General features: G+C 44.3%; 1 long non-coding RNA gene across 1 annotated transcript; it reads left to right on the top strand.

Moving 5' to 3' along the window:
* The first annotated feature begins 123 nt into the window (after positions 1-123).
* On the top strand, positions 124-13,620 carry LOC311532608. Its single transcript, XR_014714413.1, has 3 exons — positions 124-588; positions 12,771-12,848; positions 13,268-13,620. It is a non-coding gene; the product is annotated as an uncharacterized lncRNA (long non-coding RNA).
* The last annotated feature ends 3,781 nt before the right edge of the window (positions 13,621-17,401 follow it).

Here is a 17,401-nt window from a genome sequence, read left to right as displayed (position 1 = left end):
CGCCCCGCGTCGCCATCTTGGGGAGGGGGTCCAGGTGGATCCACCCCCGCCGCCATTTTGAGAAGGTCAGGCGATGGCCCTCACTGTAACCTGAAGAAGGAGGAGGCCCACGCTTGGTGCTGCTGTTGGCCTTGGCAGTGGCCCGCAGCCAGGAGGACTCCCAGTTCCTCCCCTCGTGGAGCGGGGTCTTTCGCTCCTGCATCTTCCTGATAGTACGTCTGGGGGACACAACTCTCCCGAGTGAAGCCTGGCCCAGCAGCCTCCTGAGGCCATGTGTGCCTGGCGATGGGGAACGGGGTCCCAGCGGAGCTACCTCAGCAGCTCAAGGGAACGGGGCAGGACAGTTACTCTGCATTTCCACAAGCACTGATTTATTCAAAGGGGTGCAGCAAAAAAGGGCTGCCCCTAGATAATTATCCACCAAACCCCTGCAGCCCTCGGCCTACCCAAGTACCACCTCCTCCAAAGCCCCAGAAAATAACATGGGTATTCAACGTGAGGCCAGGCGAGGGCCAACGCCTAGGGAAATGGCTGCGGCTAGAAGAAAACTCTTCTTCCTCTCTACCCTGTGTGGGAGCGCTGCAAAGTGTATGTACTTTCGCTTATTGATTGTGTGATGTGAGCTTTCTCTGAATGAGCTCAAGGAAATGAAGTAGCACAGGACAAGCTCAGTCACCGGCTCTGGTTCTCTCTGAGCTACACAAAAGCGTATGCTCAGATAAATTTGTTAGTCTCTAAGGTGCCACGAGTACGCCTTTTCTTTTTGCGAATACAGACTAACATGGCTGCTACTCTGAAATAAAATCTATTGTGTTGCTTTGTAGTTGAAGGGAATGGGGATGGTTGTAGGGTCTCTATATGAAACATCTAGGAACAGATTTAAAACAACAATTAAAGGGCTGAGGAAAGGGCCTTGGGAGTATGGAAATTGTCTGAAGGGAAGTGATTTAAGCTAGAAATCCAGTAAATAATCTGGAAAAAGTAAGAGCTGCTTGTGTGATTGTCTCAAAGGGTTGTTTGAGCCCTTAGAAGAGGTGCAGGCCTCTATGCTGAATAGTGAAATGTTTTGTTGGATTCTTATTATTTATATTGTTTATTTAATCCTGTAAGAAGTAGAGTCTTTGGTTAAAAGAAAAGGAGGACTTGTGGCACCTTAGAGACTAACCAATTTATTTGAGCATGAGCTTTCGTGAGCTACAGCTCACTTCTGAATTACACAACTAATGAGGAGAAACTGAGAGAGTAGCTGTCTTTCTACAAAGATAAGGCAAACTACATTTGCAAAGGGCTTTACTTTGTGATGGCTCTCTAAAATAAATAAATAGGTCCTTTTCCCCCAAAAAAAGTCTCCTAGTACTATGGAAAATACTTTTCTTATTGATGGAAGGGCACTAGAATTGGGGTTGGCCACAGAGTGTGAATCAGTAATTTACTAAGGGAAAGCCACATCAGAGGGGGAGATCTTGCATTGAGTTCTGAAAGTGGAAAGGCGTGCAGCGAGTTTCATTACTATTGCTTCCTATCTCATCACTCTGCCTCACTGAAGTTCTAAGGCTTATGTGGCATTAGCTGAAATCATCTATATCCAAGGTAACTTCTCTTGAGGTAGCCTAGTGAGACCAGTCAAATTTCACAGAGTGGTTATATTATCTGCACAGAGTAGCTGAATCCTGGCTGCTTTACGAGCTCAAGATTCAGAAGCATTCAAACTTCAACCCATGCCCCCAGTGAGCCAGTTAGAGCAAATTTAAAGCACCTCTTCAGTTGAGCTAGAAATGTCTGTGTGTGTGGATGGGAGTCTGGTTAGGGGCATTCCTGGACTTACTCCTCAAGCTAATGCTGCAGTGAAGCTAACCCCACATGTGGCCTGAAAGCTGGCAATTCAGCTGCTCTAATGCATTGGTCATTCTAGCACTACCCCTCCTCCCCCTGTTACTTCTGCTATCGCTCTACTGATCATTTTGATCAAGGCTTGGTCCTCTTATGTAGTTCAACTGAGATAACACAAGAATTTCCAACACAGATGAAATATACCCTCTTTCTTCCCTTCACCAATATTGTTATCACTAGAGGGAATCACACTGAGGGGATAGAGAGCTGAGACCTATTGTGAGGGGTGGAAATGGCCACCCATTCATTGGGATGTAGACTCTGATTCCAAAACTTATTTCACACAGCTCCCAACCTGCAACGCTTTGTCAGTTTCATTCAGTTCTTTTTAATTTTTATGTTAAAAGTCTCTAGTGTGGGAGTTCATTTTGCACTTTATAGTGCTAAGCAATGAGATACTTTTGAGGAGCTATGATGGGACTTGGGATAGGGATCCAGAATGCAGTGATACTGCAACAGTTGCAGGGAATACTTTTTATGAGCCTGCTATACTGGTAACCCTGAAACATAATAGGTAATGTGGATGTGCTGGTATAATTCTTAAATGTAGAAAGGACTTCAGCAAACCCATTATTAAGCAGGACCATTGTTGTAGGCTTACTCCAGACTAGCCAATCCAGACTGAGGTATTGAATGTTTCTCAGGTCAGTGGGTTAATAGTTAAAAATGTGGTAAGATATGTATTAAATCTTTAATGAAAAAATTTCAAACTCTAAAGGTAAGGAGGATTTTTGATAGAGTAGATCAGAAATATGTCAATAATAGTCAGGGCTATTCTAAATTTTAGTTATATAATTCATGTCATAAAGTTAATTGAAACAGAATTTCAAGATTCTGACAAGAAGATAAAGACAAAAGTCAGAACTTGTCTCATACACAAACACCAGTGGTTTGACCCAAAGCAGTGTGTATGGGAAACCTTTTGCTTGATGTTAAATGTTGCTGGATTTCGGGGGGGTGGGGTGGCTGGATGGCTCAGGTGAGTGGTAATAGGAGATGGTGCTTTTACCCAACAGGTGGTTGTTTTTAAACTCGGTTTGAGTTAGCATTATGATGGCTGGTGGTACACAACATGCAAAATGAGTTGGTGGTGTGAGAGCAGTTCAAATTTCAGCTGTCCTTATCATGAGAAACCATCACCACAGTGAGCACATACTGACACTGTTGTTAGCAGACTTGGAGACAGTGTGTTGTGAACTACCCACTCGCACTGAGAAGTGGTCACTCCAACTCAGAGATAGGGCATGTTTGTGGGGAGCATAAGTGAAGCTTGTATGGATTCTATATATGTTCTGTGCATAAAAGAAAGCTTTAATTCTCAGTGCCAGTCAAGCCAGTACTAAATTAATTCAAGTTTCTGTTCTAGCTGTCAATCCAGACATGAGTACATATTTCTGACAAGTCTATTACTAGATTGCAGTTCCAAGAACAGTTCTGTAGCCTATGACAATATAACCCAAATCATACTGTACCTAGCCATGAGGTCAGTTGTTGGCAAAGTGTTCTTTCTTAACCATGGGGAGTTTCATGGGGGTGACTTGTGATACGGGCTCTCAGTGCCGGGCAGCACAGTGCCTACACAGGCTCTGCGCCACCCTAACTACATTGACCTAAACACTATACCTCTCGTGGAGGTGGACTTATTAGGTCGGTATAGTGGGGGACTTACACTGCTGGAAGCAATGCTGTAGTGTAGATACCTCGACTTGGGTCGACCTCAGCTGCCTTACGTCGACCTAGCTCTGTAATAAGAACAGGAGTACTAACAAATTTATTAGAGCATAAGCTTTCGTGGGCTACAGCCCACTTCATTGGATGCATAGAATGGAACATATAGTAAGAAGATGCCATACAAACTGTAAGAGGCTAATTAATTAAGATGAGCTATTAGCAGCAGGAGAAAAAAAATCTTTTGTAGTGATAATCAAGATGGCCCACTGTAATATAGACCTGGCCTTAGTAGAAGTAACAAGGATTGTTTGGTCAGAAGCTGAGGGTAATGATCTTTCCCAATAGGACCATGATAACTATCTGCAGGGGGCAGATTAGGGAAAAGTGGTGTGCTTACCACACCTAACTTCTGTATACTCATGACACCAAATGACAGTCTACTCTTAGTAGATAGCATAGATCTCTGTAATGCAAATGTATTTCATGCATGCTGAGATCAATTAAATGAAATTTAAATTGCATAATTGATAACTATAATTAGGCTTAAAACTTAATCCCACTAAGACAAATGAGAGGATGTCATACCTCTTATTGTTTCAGACTGTTTGCAGATTTGAGGAGTCACCACTGCGTCAGTTTACATCAGCTCACAATCTGAAGTTTTTGTTACATAAATAGTAAACAAACAAACAAAAAACCCCTGTAGTCCTTATGGTTAGAAAGGCTTAGGTTCTCGTACCCAAGCAGTCACCAGGGAAAGGACCATTTTGCTGCACTGCTGTAAGCAAACCCACTCTAAGCCTTTACCTTTTTATAGTGCATTCCTTAGCACTGGTATCTGAGTGACTAAACCTGAATGAGCTTGTGTGTGTGATAAGGGCCAAATTTTCTTCTGAGAGATAGTATGAGGGCAGCATTTGGCCTCAACCTTGCAAGCATACTCAGCTTCATGCCAAAAGCAAGTATTCTGCAAACTCTTCAGTCAGTGAGGGCTCAGGGGAAAAGAATATAGCCAAGCACTGGGTTCTTCCATATACAACACTCTGTTTCAGGGATTTATACAATGGCTTGAATAACAGCACAGCAAGGTCTAAAAGCTGTGTTATTTTTCTGCTTAAACTTGATCTATAAATAAAGTGGGAAGCTGGACCCTAGGACCAGTACTAAGTATGGTCAGAACTATTTTATCTAAGTTCAAACCCACTCCTGCATAACAGGTTCAAAAGTTCAACTCCTACTCAAATGTTGCTGGGTTCATGTTCCACTGGGAAGAGCAGGAGAAGTATCCAATGAAAAATAGAGCAGAGAGCAGGCACAGTGGCAAACTGTAAGGGAAAAAACTGTGCATCTACCACAGCACATCCCTTAATAGAGTGAACCTCACTGAAATATCTGTTGTTTATTTGTATCACCCTAGTGCTTAGATGCCCCAACTAAGATCAGAGCCCTGTTGAGCTAATCCTGCATAAACATGTACTAAGACGTTTCCCTGTAGAGTTTAGAGTCCTAACAGATGACATAGACAAAGGGTTTCAGAGTAACAGCCGTGTTAGTCTGTATTCGCAAAAAGAAAAGGAGTACTTGTGGCACCTTAGAGACTAACCAATTTATTTGAGCATGCTTTAGTTTAGAACATAGCTTTAGTTACAAACAAAGAAAATAACAGAATGCCACTAGCCGTCACCTTCAGCCCCCAACTAAAACCCCTCCAACACATTATTAAGGATCTACAACCTATCCTGAAGGATGACCCAACACTCTCACAAATCTTGGGAGACAGGCCAGTCCTTGCCTACAGACAGCCCCCCAACCTGAAGCAAATACTCACCAGCAACCACATACCACACAACAGAACCACTAACCCAGGAACCTATCCTTGCAACAAAGCCCGTTGCCAATTGTGCCAATATCAGGGGACACCATCATAGGGCCTAATAACATCAGCCACACTATCAGAGGCTCGTTCACCTGCACATCCGCCAATGTGATATATGCTATCATGTGCCAGCAATGCCCCTCTGCCATGTACATTGGTCAAACTGGACAGTCTCTACGTAAAAGAATAAATGGACACAAATCAGATGTCAAGAATTATAACATTCATAAACCAGTCGGAGAACACTTCAATCTCTCTGGTCACGCAATTACAGACATGAAGGTCGCTATCTTAAAACAAAAAAACTTCAAATCCAGACTCCAGCGAGAAACTGCTGAATTGGAATTCATTTGCAAATTAGATACTATTAATTTAGGCTTAAATAGAGACTGGGAGTGGCTAAGTCATTATGCAAGGTAGCCTATTTCCCCTTGTTTTTTCCTACACCCCCCCCCCCAACGTTCTGGTTAAACTTGGATTTATGCTGGAAATGGCCCACCTTGATTATCATACACATTGTAAGGAGAGTGGTCAGTTTGGATGAGCTATTACCAGCAGGAGAGTGAGTTTGTGTGTGTGGGGGGGGGGGGGGGTTGAGAAAACCTGGATTTGTGCTGGAAATGGCCCACCTTGATTATCATGCACATTGTAGGGAGAGTGGTCACTTTGGATGAACTATTACCGACAGGAGAGTGAGTTTGTGTGTGTATGGGGGCGGGGGGTGAGAAAACCTGGATTTGTGCTGGAAATGGCCCACCTTGATTTTCATACACATTGTAAGGAGAGTGGTCACTTTGGATAAGCTATTACCAGCAGGAGAGTGAGTTTGTGTGTGTGGTTTTTGAAAAAAAAAAAAAAAAAAAGCAGGCGGGTGAGAAAACCTGGATTTGTGCTGGAAATGGCCCACCTTGATTATCATACACATTGTAAAGAGAGTGGTCACTTTGAATGGGCTATTACCAGCGGAAGAGTGAGTTTGTGGGGGTGGAGGGGCGGAGGGTGAGAAAACCTGGATTTGTGCTGGAAATGGCCCAACTTGATTATCATACACATTGTAAGGAGAGGTTTCAGAGTAGCAGCCGTGTTAGTCTGTATTCGCAAAAAGAAAAGGAGGACTTGTGGCACCTTAGAGACTAACCAATTTATTAGAGCATGCAAAAAGAAAAGGAGGACTTGTGGCACCTTAGAGACTAACCAATTTATTAGAGCATAATAAGTAAGGAGAGTGGTCACTTTAGATAAGCTATTACCAGCAGGAGAGTGGGGTGAGAGGAGGTATTGTTTCATGGTCTCTGTGTATATAATGTCTTTTGCAGTTTCCACAGTATGCATCGGATGAAGTGAGCTGTAGCTTACGAAAGCTTATGCTCAAATAAATTGGTTAGTCTCTAAGGTGCCACAAGTACTCCTTTTCTTTTTATAGACAAAGGGTGGGAAGAGAAACAATCACAATGTGCTGAAGCGATTTGCCCAAGATCTTACAGCAGCCTGTGTTGGAGCAAGAAATAGAAGCTGGGTCTGACTCCCAATCCAGTGCCCCACTGGCTCTTGTCTTACGCCCGGGCCTTAACACACACAGGGCACATCTACACAATAACAAAAAACAATCCTGTGGCAGCAAGTCTCAGAGTCTGGTTCAATTGACTCAAGCTCACATTGTGGGGCTAAAAATAGAAGTGTAGATGTTTGGGCTCAGGCTGGAGCCTGGGCTTCAAGACTCTCCCCCTTGCCAAGTTTCAGACACTGACTCCAGCCTGAGCCCGAATGTTTACACTGCTCTTTTTAGCCCCACAGCACAAGCTCTAAGAGCCTGAGCCAGTTGACCCGGGCTCTGAGACTCACAGGTTTTTTTGCTGTGTAGACATACCCACGGAATATTGACTTCTGTCTTGCATTTAATGTAATTGGCACCAGTCTGTTATGCCTTAATGAGCATAGCAGTGTTCCATACTGCTCAAGTTCTTCTGGTTCTCTGGCAGAATAACATTTGGGGGGAGGGGAAGAGTAGAGTGGAGTGACTTGGGTTGGGAGGAAGAGCAACAAGATGATGATGGGTTGGGAGGGAGGCAATACAGCAGTCTTAGTCCTTTCATAAAATTTCCATTGCAATCAATAAGAAAGGAGTGTAGGATTAGGTCATAATTAAAGCAATCTTCTCTCTATTGCTCCTGTGGCCACAACCCACAAAGGGATTATCAGTATTTGTCTGGCTCCCAGCCCTGCCGTCTAGTATTCTGCTAAAGCAAAATTACTCAGCCACTTATAACAAGGTCCTTATCTGATGCCAGAAGTGAACCATTTCACAGATTCTTGAAGTGCCCCCTTTGAAGTGGGAGTCTGAACTTTCAGAGCAGGGGTTGGCAAACGTTTTGGCCCGAGGGCCACATCTGCATATGGAAATTGTATGGCAGGCCATGAATTCTCACAAAATTGGGGGTTGGGGTGTTGGAGGGGGTGAGGGCACTGGCTGGGGGTGCAGGATCCGGGATGGGGCCAGAAATGAGGAGTTCAGGGTGTGGGAGGCGGATCAGGGCTACAGCAGGGGGTTGGGACACGGGGGTGGGGCTGGGGATGAGGAGTTTGGGGTGCAGAAGGGTGCTCCTGGCTGGACCGAGGGGTTCGGAGGGTGGGAGGGGGATCAGGGCTGGAGTGGGGAGTGTCTCAGGGGTGCAGGCTCCAGGCGGCGCTTACCTCAAGCGGCTCCCAGAGCAGCGGCATGTCCCCCCTCTGGCTCCTACACGGAGGTGCGGCCTGGTGGCTCTGCTGCGCGCTGACCAGTCCACAGGCACTGCCCCTGCAGCTGTCATTGGCTGTGGTTCCCAGCCAATGGGAGCTGTTGGGGCGGTGCTTGGGGCGGGGTGGCATGCGGAGTGGAGTCCGCTGGCTGCCCCTATGCGTAAGAGCCAGAGGGGGGACATGCCGCTGCTTCTGAGACCCTGCTCCCCGGCTGGAGCGCCGGAGCGGGGCAAGCCCCAGACCACACTCCCCAGCGGGAGCTCAAGGGCCAGATTAAAATGGCTGACGGGCCGGATGTGGTGCATGGGTTGTAGTTTGCCCATCCCTGTTCTAGAGCCCTGCGCAGATACAAAATCTGTATCCGCGTCTGATCCATGATCCCCAAACATGGTCTGTGGATAGCCGCATCTGCATCCACAGATATAAAGCGGATACCTGGAGATTTGCAGGGCTCTGGCTATAAAATTTATCCATTCGTAATCTGCAAACATGGTCTGCGGATATCGACAGATTTGCAGGGCTCTTACCTACTTCAAAGAGCCATGGAAGCCTCTACATAAGATTCTGGGGAACATCTAAGCACGATTGCTGGCAAATAGCTGAATGTGTGGGATGTGTTATGGAAATTATGGATGTATTATGTGATTATGGTTGGCAGACCTGCTGAATTAGCAAAACAGATAGATTTGGGAGTCATCAGTAGCTGTGGACCCGATTCTCCTCTCAGTTACCAGTGAACTCTATTGTCTTCTGGAGGATTTGGCCTTGTGAGTGGGTTTTTGTTGCTACTTCCACTAGACTTATTTAAAAACCTGCTCATGCCCTTACATGGAGAAAAGTATAAAACCTAGAGCATTTTGGCCCTTCCTTTCCCAGTCTACAAGATTATTTTTGACAATAAAAGCACTTACAACAAAGAACTATTCTGGCCTGAAATTCTGTATGGCAAAATGGGGCTTAATCTTGCTTCTGTCTGAAGTCAATGGAAAAACTTTACTGACTTCAGTGAAGCAGGATTGAGCTCTGAATCTGCAGCATAACTCCACTGAATTCAACATTTCTTGGGGGATAAATTTGTTTTCATATGTACTCCTGTCTATATACGAGGTATAACCAAAGCAGCTATCGCTTTAGAATTTTAGCTTTTCTTCTGTTCCTCTGATCCTTGTTTTGATGAGGTTTGAAAAATGTTGGTAAGTATGTAACAGTAACTACAGATGAGCTGTTCTACAGAGAAACAGTTTCAAAACAGATAGGAATCAATTAAACATCTGAATCTTAAACAACCATTTGGTTTTAAGCAGCCTAAAGCCCTTTAAAAGGCTGATGTAACTGTAAATGTGCCCTTAGGAAAAACATAATTTTAAAGTTGGTGAAAGGGGGAAAGTCCATTGTATTCCTGGAAACTGATGCAAAATGTTTCAAAAGCTGCCGTATTTTGGGTGCATCGATATTTGGGTGCTAGGTGCTTGAGGCATGGGCCGTGAAGCCTTATCTCTTTAAGGCCAGTAATTCTGGGGAATGTAGTCTTGGAGTTATATTACTGATCATGTGAGCAAGGCCAGATATAAAAGGAAAAACCTGATGCTTACTCTGGGAGAGACTTGGATAGAATAGGTGTTGTGTTTGGGTTAATCTATGGAGAATGCCTTGGAAGGAGCAGTGATTTTTGGAGCTGAGGAAAAAGAGGCATAAATATAGTCTGGAGAAGAATTCCAAGAAGGAGTAAATGATGTGCAAATGTAGCCTTGGGCTTAGGCTTTGTGGACAGATTCCTGGTGAGAAGGAGCCTTGAGGGGAAGAACTGTAAGGTAATTGGAAGATAGTCTGAAGAACTGCTAGAGATTTTATGGTGGTGGCAGAGGTGAAAGTAAGCCGGTCCAGTATGCTGTGCCGGACCGGACCAGCTTCCCCAGCTGTGATTTAAAGGCCCCGGGGCTCTGGCAGCTGGGCTCCAGCGGTGATTTAAAGGGCCAGTTGGCTCCAGCTGCTGTCAGGAGCCCTGGGCCCTTTAAAGTGCCGCCGGAGCTCTGACAGCGGGGCTTTAAATCCCTGCCAGAGCCCGGCTGCCAGAGCCCCGGGGTAGCGGCGGCAGGGCTCCTGTGGTGATTTAAAGGGCCCAAAGCTCTGTGGCAGCTAAAGCCCTAGGCCCTTTAATTCGCCCCTGAGCCCTGGGGCTCTCAGCCACCTCTGCAGCTGGTAGCTCCGGGGTGATTTAAAGGCCCGGGGGCTCCCAGCCACAGCCGGAGCCACGGGGCCTTTAAATCTTGATTGGCCTCAACTGGAAGAGACGGGGCCTTTAAATCTTGATTTAAAGGCCCCGCTTCTTTCAGTTGAGGCCACGCCCTCTCAGGACTCCAATTTACCGTTAAATCCTTCAAGTTATTTTCACCCCGGGTGGTGGTGAATCACACTCTAAGAGCGGTAGCTTTGTTTGAGACTTCATTAAACCAGAATGATCTTACCTTGAAACTGGTAAGTTTGTGCAATTACACCAAAAGCACTAACAGATGGGGAAACTGAGACATGGTCCACCCAGGAATGTCAGGACCAGGATAAGCTGACAGTGTGACAGATGTCCAACTTGATACAGCCTGGTCTTGATTCTTCAGAAATGCTGTGTCCCCAGTTCCATTTGGTATTCTATTGTTCAACAGTGCAATTAATCGTGATTAAATTTTTATCGCGATTAATTTTTTTGAGTTAATCGTGTGAGTTAACTGTGATTAATCGACAACCCTAGTATAATGCCACTGAAGTTAGTGGTTATATCAGTGTAAAACTGGGGTACATTAGAGGGGAATAGCCACAAGAAATTTTGTGTTTGACTCTTTTGATGTCCTTGGACCTGCCATTACATCTCATCATATCCTCATGTCTAAAAGGGGGTACTAAAGAGTGTTGTGAGAATTAATTAATCAATGGGTGTAACCTTGTGATTTTTTTTTTTTTTAGGTGAGTTGGAAGATTTTTGCTTCCTCACTTACAGAGTCTGGTCTAACTCAAAAGAAATCCAGTTTTGTAGCACTTTGCAATCTATCAAGTGAATTTCAGGAGAAGAAATATGGAGTAGTCAGTGTTTAGATTTGGCTTGTCTGAGGTTGCTATGTTGTCAGAAGGACACAAATTTAAGTATTCTCATTTGAAGAAAATAAGAGGCTACACTTCTGTAAATGAGAATATGACATGGTCTCATGATTTGACGAGAGGGCCGGGAGCCAGGAGTTAAAATACTGGCTTTGGTACTGACTCCTTTTCTGGTCATTGGCTGTTCACTTAACAGCTCTTCCTCAGTTTCCTCAACTGTATAATGGGATTATTATCTAGCTCGTGGGGGTTTTGTGTAGATTAAAGCACTTTTGTTAAAATATTTTGCATTCTTCAAGTCTCTGTAGAATGGGGATGTTGCTGTATATTCATGTGATCAGGAAAGACACCAAATTTGAGGCAGTAGTTCCCTGTAAATGTCATAAGTGGAAAAGTTATAGAAAGGGAAGACTATACTAGTGCGCTAGGTAGTTAGGACTGTTGTCCTCTTTTAATCTGAATTAATTTGTTACCCATTATCTCCTCCAAAAATGCACTCTAGAGATAACTGTACTTACAGCCCTAGTGCTTGTCTTCCTTGTACATTACAGGCATAACTTGTGAACCTTTTAAAATGATAGATGGCCAAAATTAACTGCAGTGATAGAGAATCTTCTGTCTGAATGACATTTGACTACATAACACTAAAAAACAGTAATATGAGTTGCATCTTCTATTGCAGTAGCACAGAGCCTTGGAGAAACAAAAATATTTTTAAAAAGTACACACATTATTGTCAACAGTTTATCTCAAACTTGGTGCACAAAACAAAAGCCAGCTTCTATCCATGGCAAGTAACTTTTTTCCCTGGTATTTGTTAGTATCTTTCAATCTGTAACCAAGGAGTATTCCTACAGAGACCAATGGGAGCAATGGCTCTGGGTATGACTTTGTATAGCAGAGCCCTAAGAGGTCATCAGCAAGCAGTGAGGCCTTGTCTATGCTAGAAAAGATTTTGCACTTTAACAATACTGGTATAGTTAAATCTGCAAAGCCCCCTACTGTGGATGCAGTTATACCAGCATAAAAGTGCTTATTTCAGGCTGGGAAGCAAAATAAGCTACACTAGTTTAACTGCTTCCACTCTTGCACTTACGTTGGTATAACTATATAGGTAAAAAATTGCATCCCTAACCAAAGGTTAAATCAGTATAAATTTTTCTAGTGTAGACGAGACCTAGTAACTCCTGACTCAGTTTTCACAGATGCCCGAGGGAAGGAAACGCTATAAAGTCAGCTACTGGGGAGAGTGCGGGGGGCTGAACTAAAGGGAGAATGCCTTGTGGAGGAAGGTTTGCTATCTGGCCACTTTGGTGCTCAGGTCATGCTCAAGTGTTGGGTTCTTCTTGGCTTGATTTCTGGTCATGTAAAATTAGTGTTTTTGTTTTCGCAGCTATTGTGCTCTGAAGGGGGAAGAGAAACACAGGTGGCTTGAGTTATATTTGTCTGTTCAACCAGTTGAATCACTCCACCAGCTTACACTTGTTTCCTTAACTTCTGTTTTTTCCAGGAGCATCTTCATGCAATGGGCCTGAACACATTTCACCAACACAAGTGAAGTAAGCCACAGGAGTACAAGCCCTGTAAGGTAAGGAAAATCACTATATTACAGACTGGAATATTGAAGCATGGAGGCCAAGTGACTTACCCAGGATCAGAGTATTCCTAAATTGGAATTTTCATCTTCTGTGACTGTCCAGGGCTTTATAAACGAAGTCCTACTCAACTCCATTTAACATGTCATTTACATTGGTAAATCCTTATAGCTTTTATTCAGAAAGGTAGTCCCACTGTAGTCAATACCGTAGTCACTATGTAAAGCTGTAGGATCAAGCATATGGATCGCTTTCAGCTTTAGAACATCTTTAGCTTATGAAACAACAAGGTTGCTTCACAAGGTAGCATGGCTGAAAACTAAGGATTACTACATTGGAAGCCAATCGGGTATATTAGAGACAGTGATTGAGTAGATTATTTATAAGGCCTGTTTTCTGACCTTCCTTACAGAAACGGAATAAAGAGGGAGACCATAACTGCCTATTCCTAAATGAGTCAGAACAGTAGCAGAGACCATCATTTTTCACCAAAAGAAAATATACCATTCTACACTCATAAACCTCAGTATGCTGCCTGCTCACAAGAACAAAGCAGGCAAGTACCTGCTAATACTCCATTTAAAATACAAGTAAGCCACACTATTATACCTGCCTTTCCAATTTACTTGGATGCGGGTTTCTTCTATATGCTTGAAAGAGACTACAGGTCACAACTCTGTCCTGACAAACTCTAGCAGACTACTCTGCTAGAGACAAAGTAGCAGAAACACCATGACAATAAAATTCTGGTATTGGCATCTTGACCCTTTGTTTCAGGAACGTGAAATAAAACAGTGACAAAACAATTGTCTGGTGCAGTTTCAAGGTGGGGAACAGCCAACATGTCTTTGGGTAGGGAAGAAAACAATGCCTAAATTTCTGTAATCGTATGTAATCTTGTGTTAAGTACAGTGTGCCTTCAGAGGCCATGTTCACACTTATTTATATTTGGATATGGATGCTAGATGGAAGTGGAAAAAATTAAAAAAGGAGTGTCTGCTTTGGTAGCCAATCCTATGAGTATTTAGTGATCCTGCAAGTAGTTGACCATAGGCCATGTGGGCAGGGCTGTCAAGGTGTTCTGACTTTGATTTCTGGTTGACACACACTGCAAAAGCCACTGTTCCAAGAGAGTGAGATATTTTCAGAAATGTTTTAAAAATAAGGCCAAATGAGAGCTCACTCAAAATAAGAATCTCAGCAGGTCTTTCTTTGTGGTTTGTCTGTCTATCTTAGGTGTTTATATTGCCCCCATCACCATAGTATCTGAGCACTTCACAGTCCTTCATATGTTTAGCCTCACAACACCCACGTTTTACAGATGTAGAACTGAGGCACAGAGACTTGCCTATGATACATAGGGAGACTGTGACAGAGCAGAGACTTGAACCCAGGTATCTGGAGTCCTCAGCTAGTGCCCTATTCAGTGGGCCTCCTTCTTTATTTGGTTAGTATGCTGACCCCAAAGACCTGCTACATAATATCTTGTGACCACCAGAGACTCATAACAGCAGATTATCCTGGGCCTGATCATGCTCCTATTCTAGCAATCTGAGTCTGGGATCATGCCTGATGTTTCATGACGAGTAGGACGGCAGATTTGTCACATCATTTTTTTAAAATAAAAAATCACAGAGAAGTTGTGAAAAGAAAAGGAGGACTTGTGGCACCTTAGAGACTAACCAATTTATTTGAGCATGAGCTTTCGTGAGATACAGCTGTAGCTCACGAAAGCTCATGCTCAAATAAATTGGTTAGTCTCTAAGGTGCCACAAGTCCTCCTTTTCTTTTTGCGAATACAGACTAACACGGCTGTTACTCTGAAACCTGTCATTATGCAAGGCACTGCATTTAGCCGTATGGAGTGGAAATCTATCAACTGCATGAAAAAACTTGTACAGAGAAGTTGTGGTAAATTTAATGAAAGTCATGGGTTTAGTGACTGCTCAGTGATTTTTTTATGAAAAAATGCACTGGCAAATGAGGGGGGTACTGCCTACCTGAAACAGCATCCTCCATCCTGGCATCGCAACCCCAATCATGGCCTCGGTGGGGCCAAGGGTTGTGGGGGTGAGGGCACAGCTGGAGAGTGCGCCTGCCCCACATTCACCTCAAGCAGCAGCAGCTCCTGTGTTCCACAGGGCTAGGCCCTGGGGTTGAGAGTGAGCTGCCCCAGAGTCACCTTGGGCACAGACAGGGCCAGCTCCTGATGGAGGGATAGCCAGGCCAAACCTGAGTGTTGCTGCAGTCCTGCATTCCTGGTCACAATGCCCAGCCCACAGGATAGGAGCCACTGCTGCAGGGTGAGTCAGTCTCTGTCTCTCACATTCACACACACACACACCATGGATAAATAGGAAAATCCATACTATTCATGACTCCCCCATCCCCCACCACTGTGACAGTCCTGCAGCCATAATCATGAGTTACTCAATATCTCACTCTGATTCCTTATGCTATTGTAACCCTTCTGCCAGATGGAGCCGGCAGTAACCAGGGTCAGGTTCTATATCTAGGGGTTCCTTTCTAATAGAACCATGGAAACATTCATACAACACAGAACCGGCTCAAGCCCCTACCCAATAATCTGGGAAATGTACACACCACCCCTGGATGCCTCTGAGAGGCAATACTTCCCCATTCGCAAGCACAGAGTCTGAGTGTAGAAAAGAAACTTTTCATAAAAGGAGGGAAGTAACTGGGTGTTAATTTGGGAAAACGAGGCAAACAGAGTTCATAAACATAAACCACGAGTAAAAGACCCACCCTCAAATAGGTTGGGCAGTGTCTTTTCCCCTCAGATTCTTAAATCCAGCAACCCAAAAGTCCCTTTCACATGCCCGACACTTCTCTGCACCCCACTCACAGTTGCTGTCCCTGGTCAGTACAGACCCAGAGTTCAGAGGTGTATCTACAGAGTTCACCTCCCCCCCTGGGTGGGGTAAAGAGAGACCTTATTTGCTCCACTGCTCAAGCACTCATTTGCTGCCCCTCTCTGTCAGCCACTCTGCTGGCTGCTCAGCGCAGCTGTCCACCTGCGCCCTGCTGGCTGCCTGCTCACCACACCTCTCCATCAGCCGCCCCCATCGTGCCCCTCCACTGCACCAGCCACTCCCGTTCACCAGCTGACTGTCAGTCACCTTCTGCTGCCACCTGCCTCTCTGCTGTGACCTCTGCACATCAATCTCTTAGTAATTTTCTGCAAGCTGGGCAGAAACACTGCCCTTTCTCAAGTTATTTCAGCTCTCAGTGATTTTTATCTCTTAGCAGGCAGAGCCAAAACACAGTCCTACCACAACTGATTTCAGCTTTGATAGGGCATTTAACATAAGAAAGAGGTTCCTACTGAAGCCTATTTAGCTCTGTTCTTTGAACAGTATGGAGTAACAGGTTAAACCAGTCTAGGTAGGACCCTTGATGAGGGTGTGCAGCCTCCTGGGTGGGGATTCCTGTCCCCACCTGTGATAAATGAAGGAGGGGGGTAGCTCCCTTTTATGAACACCCAGCCAGCCAGTTAGCTATAAAATCCTTGTTCGTAGCTGTTCTCTACTTGGTTTACCTAAAAAGAGTTTAAAAAGTCCATAGATAAAGGGAAGGGAGTAGGCACCTGACCAAAAGAGCCAATGGGAAGGCTAGAACTTCCTAAAAATTGGGGGGGGGGGGAAAATTCCCCTTTGTCTGTCTGTTGTTCTCCAGAGAGAGGTGACAGGGCAGGAACTATGCTGTAAAAAGCTTGTGCCAGGTATGAAAATAATCAAATCATACCTAGAAACTACTTATTTGAAACCCCAGATATGTAAGTAGATCAGGAAATGTCTAGGAAGACACGATTAGTTTTCTCTCTTTTATTTCTTTATGGCTTGTGGACTCCTCTGTGCTAACCCCAGGTGCTTTTGTTTTGCTGGTAACCTTTAAATTGGACATCAAGAGCGATCTTAATGCTTAATCCTTGTAATTGTTTTTTTTAATCTAGCAAAAAGCCTAAATTCCAAATGTATTTTCTTTCTTTTTTGTTTTTAATAAAATTTACTTTTTTTTTTTTTTAAAGAACAGGATTGGATTTTTGTGTCCTAAGAGGTTTGTGCATATGATGTTTAATTAGCTGGTGGCAACAGCTGATTTTCTTTGTTTTCTTTCTCAGTTCTTCCCGGTAGGGGGTGGGTGAAAGGACTTGAGGTATCACACAGGAAAGAATTTGCAAGTATGCCTTCCTCGATGCCAAAAAGGGGTTTTTGTACTTGGGTGGTGGCAGCATCTACCCCTACAAGGTCAGAGAGAAGCTGTAACCTTTGGGGGTTTAATACAAGTCTGGAGTGGTCAGTATTAAATTTTAGAATCCTTGCAGGTGCCCACTTTCTGCACTCAAAGTGCCAGAGTGGGGAATCATCCCTGACACCATCCTCTTACTTTCACAGGGCTCTGGCATTGGAGCCCCTGGCTTAACGACATCCTTTCAGCTGAAGGTGACCCCCCTCATTTGGGACAGGTTAAGCACAGTCCTGCTTCCCTGTACTCCCCCAATAATTACAACATTTTGGTAACAGCA

Source organism: Lepidochelys olivacea (genome assembly GCF_965140295.1).
Source record: "Lepidochelys olivacea isolate rLepOli2 genome assembly, chromosome: 17".
In the NCBI taxonomy this organism is placed as follows: domain Eukaryota; kingdom Metazoa; phylum Chordata; order Testudines; family Cheloniidae; genus Lepidochelys; species Lepidochelys olivacea.
This window is presented reverse-complemented; position numbering and strand designations above follow the sequence as displayed.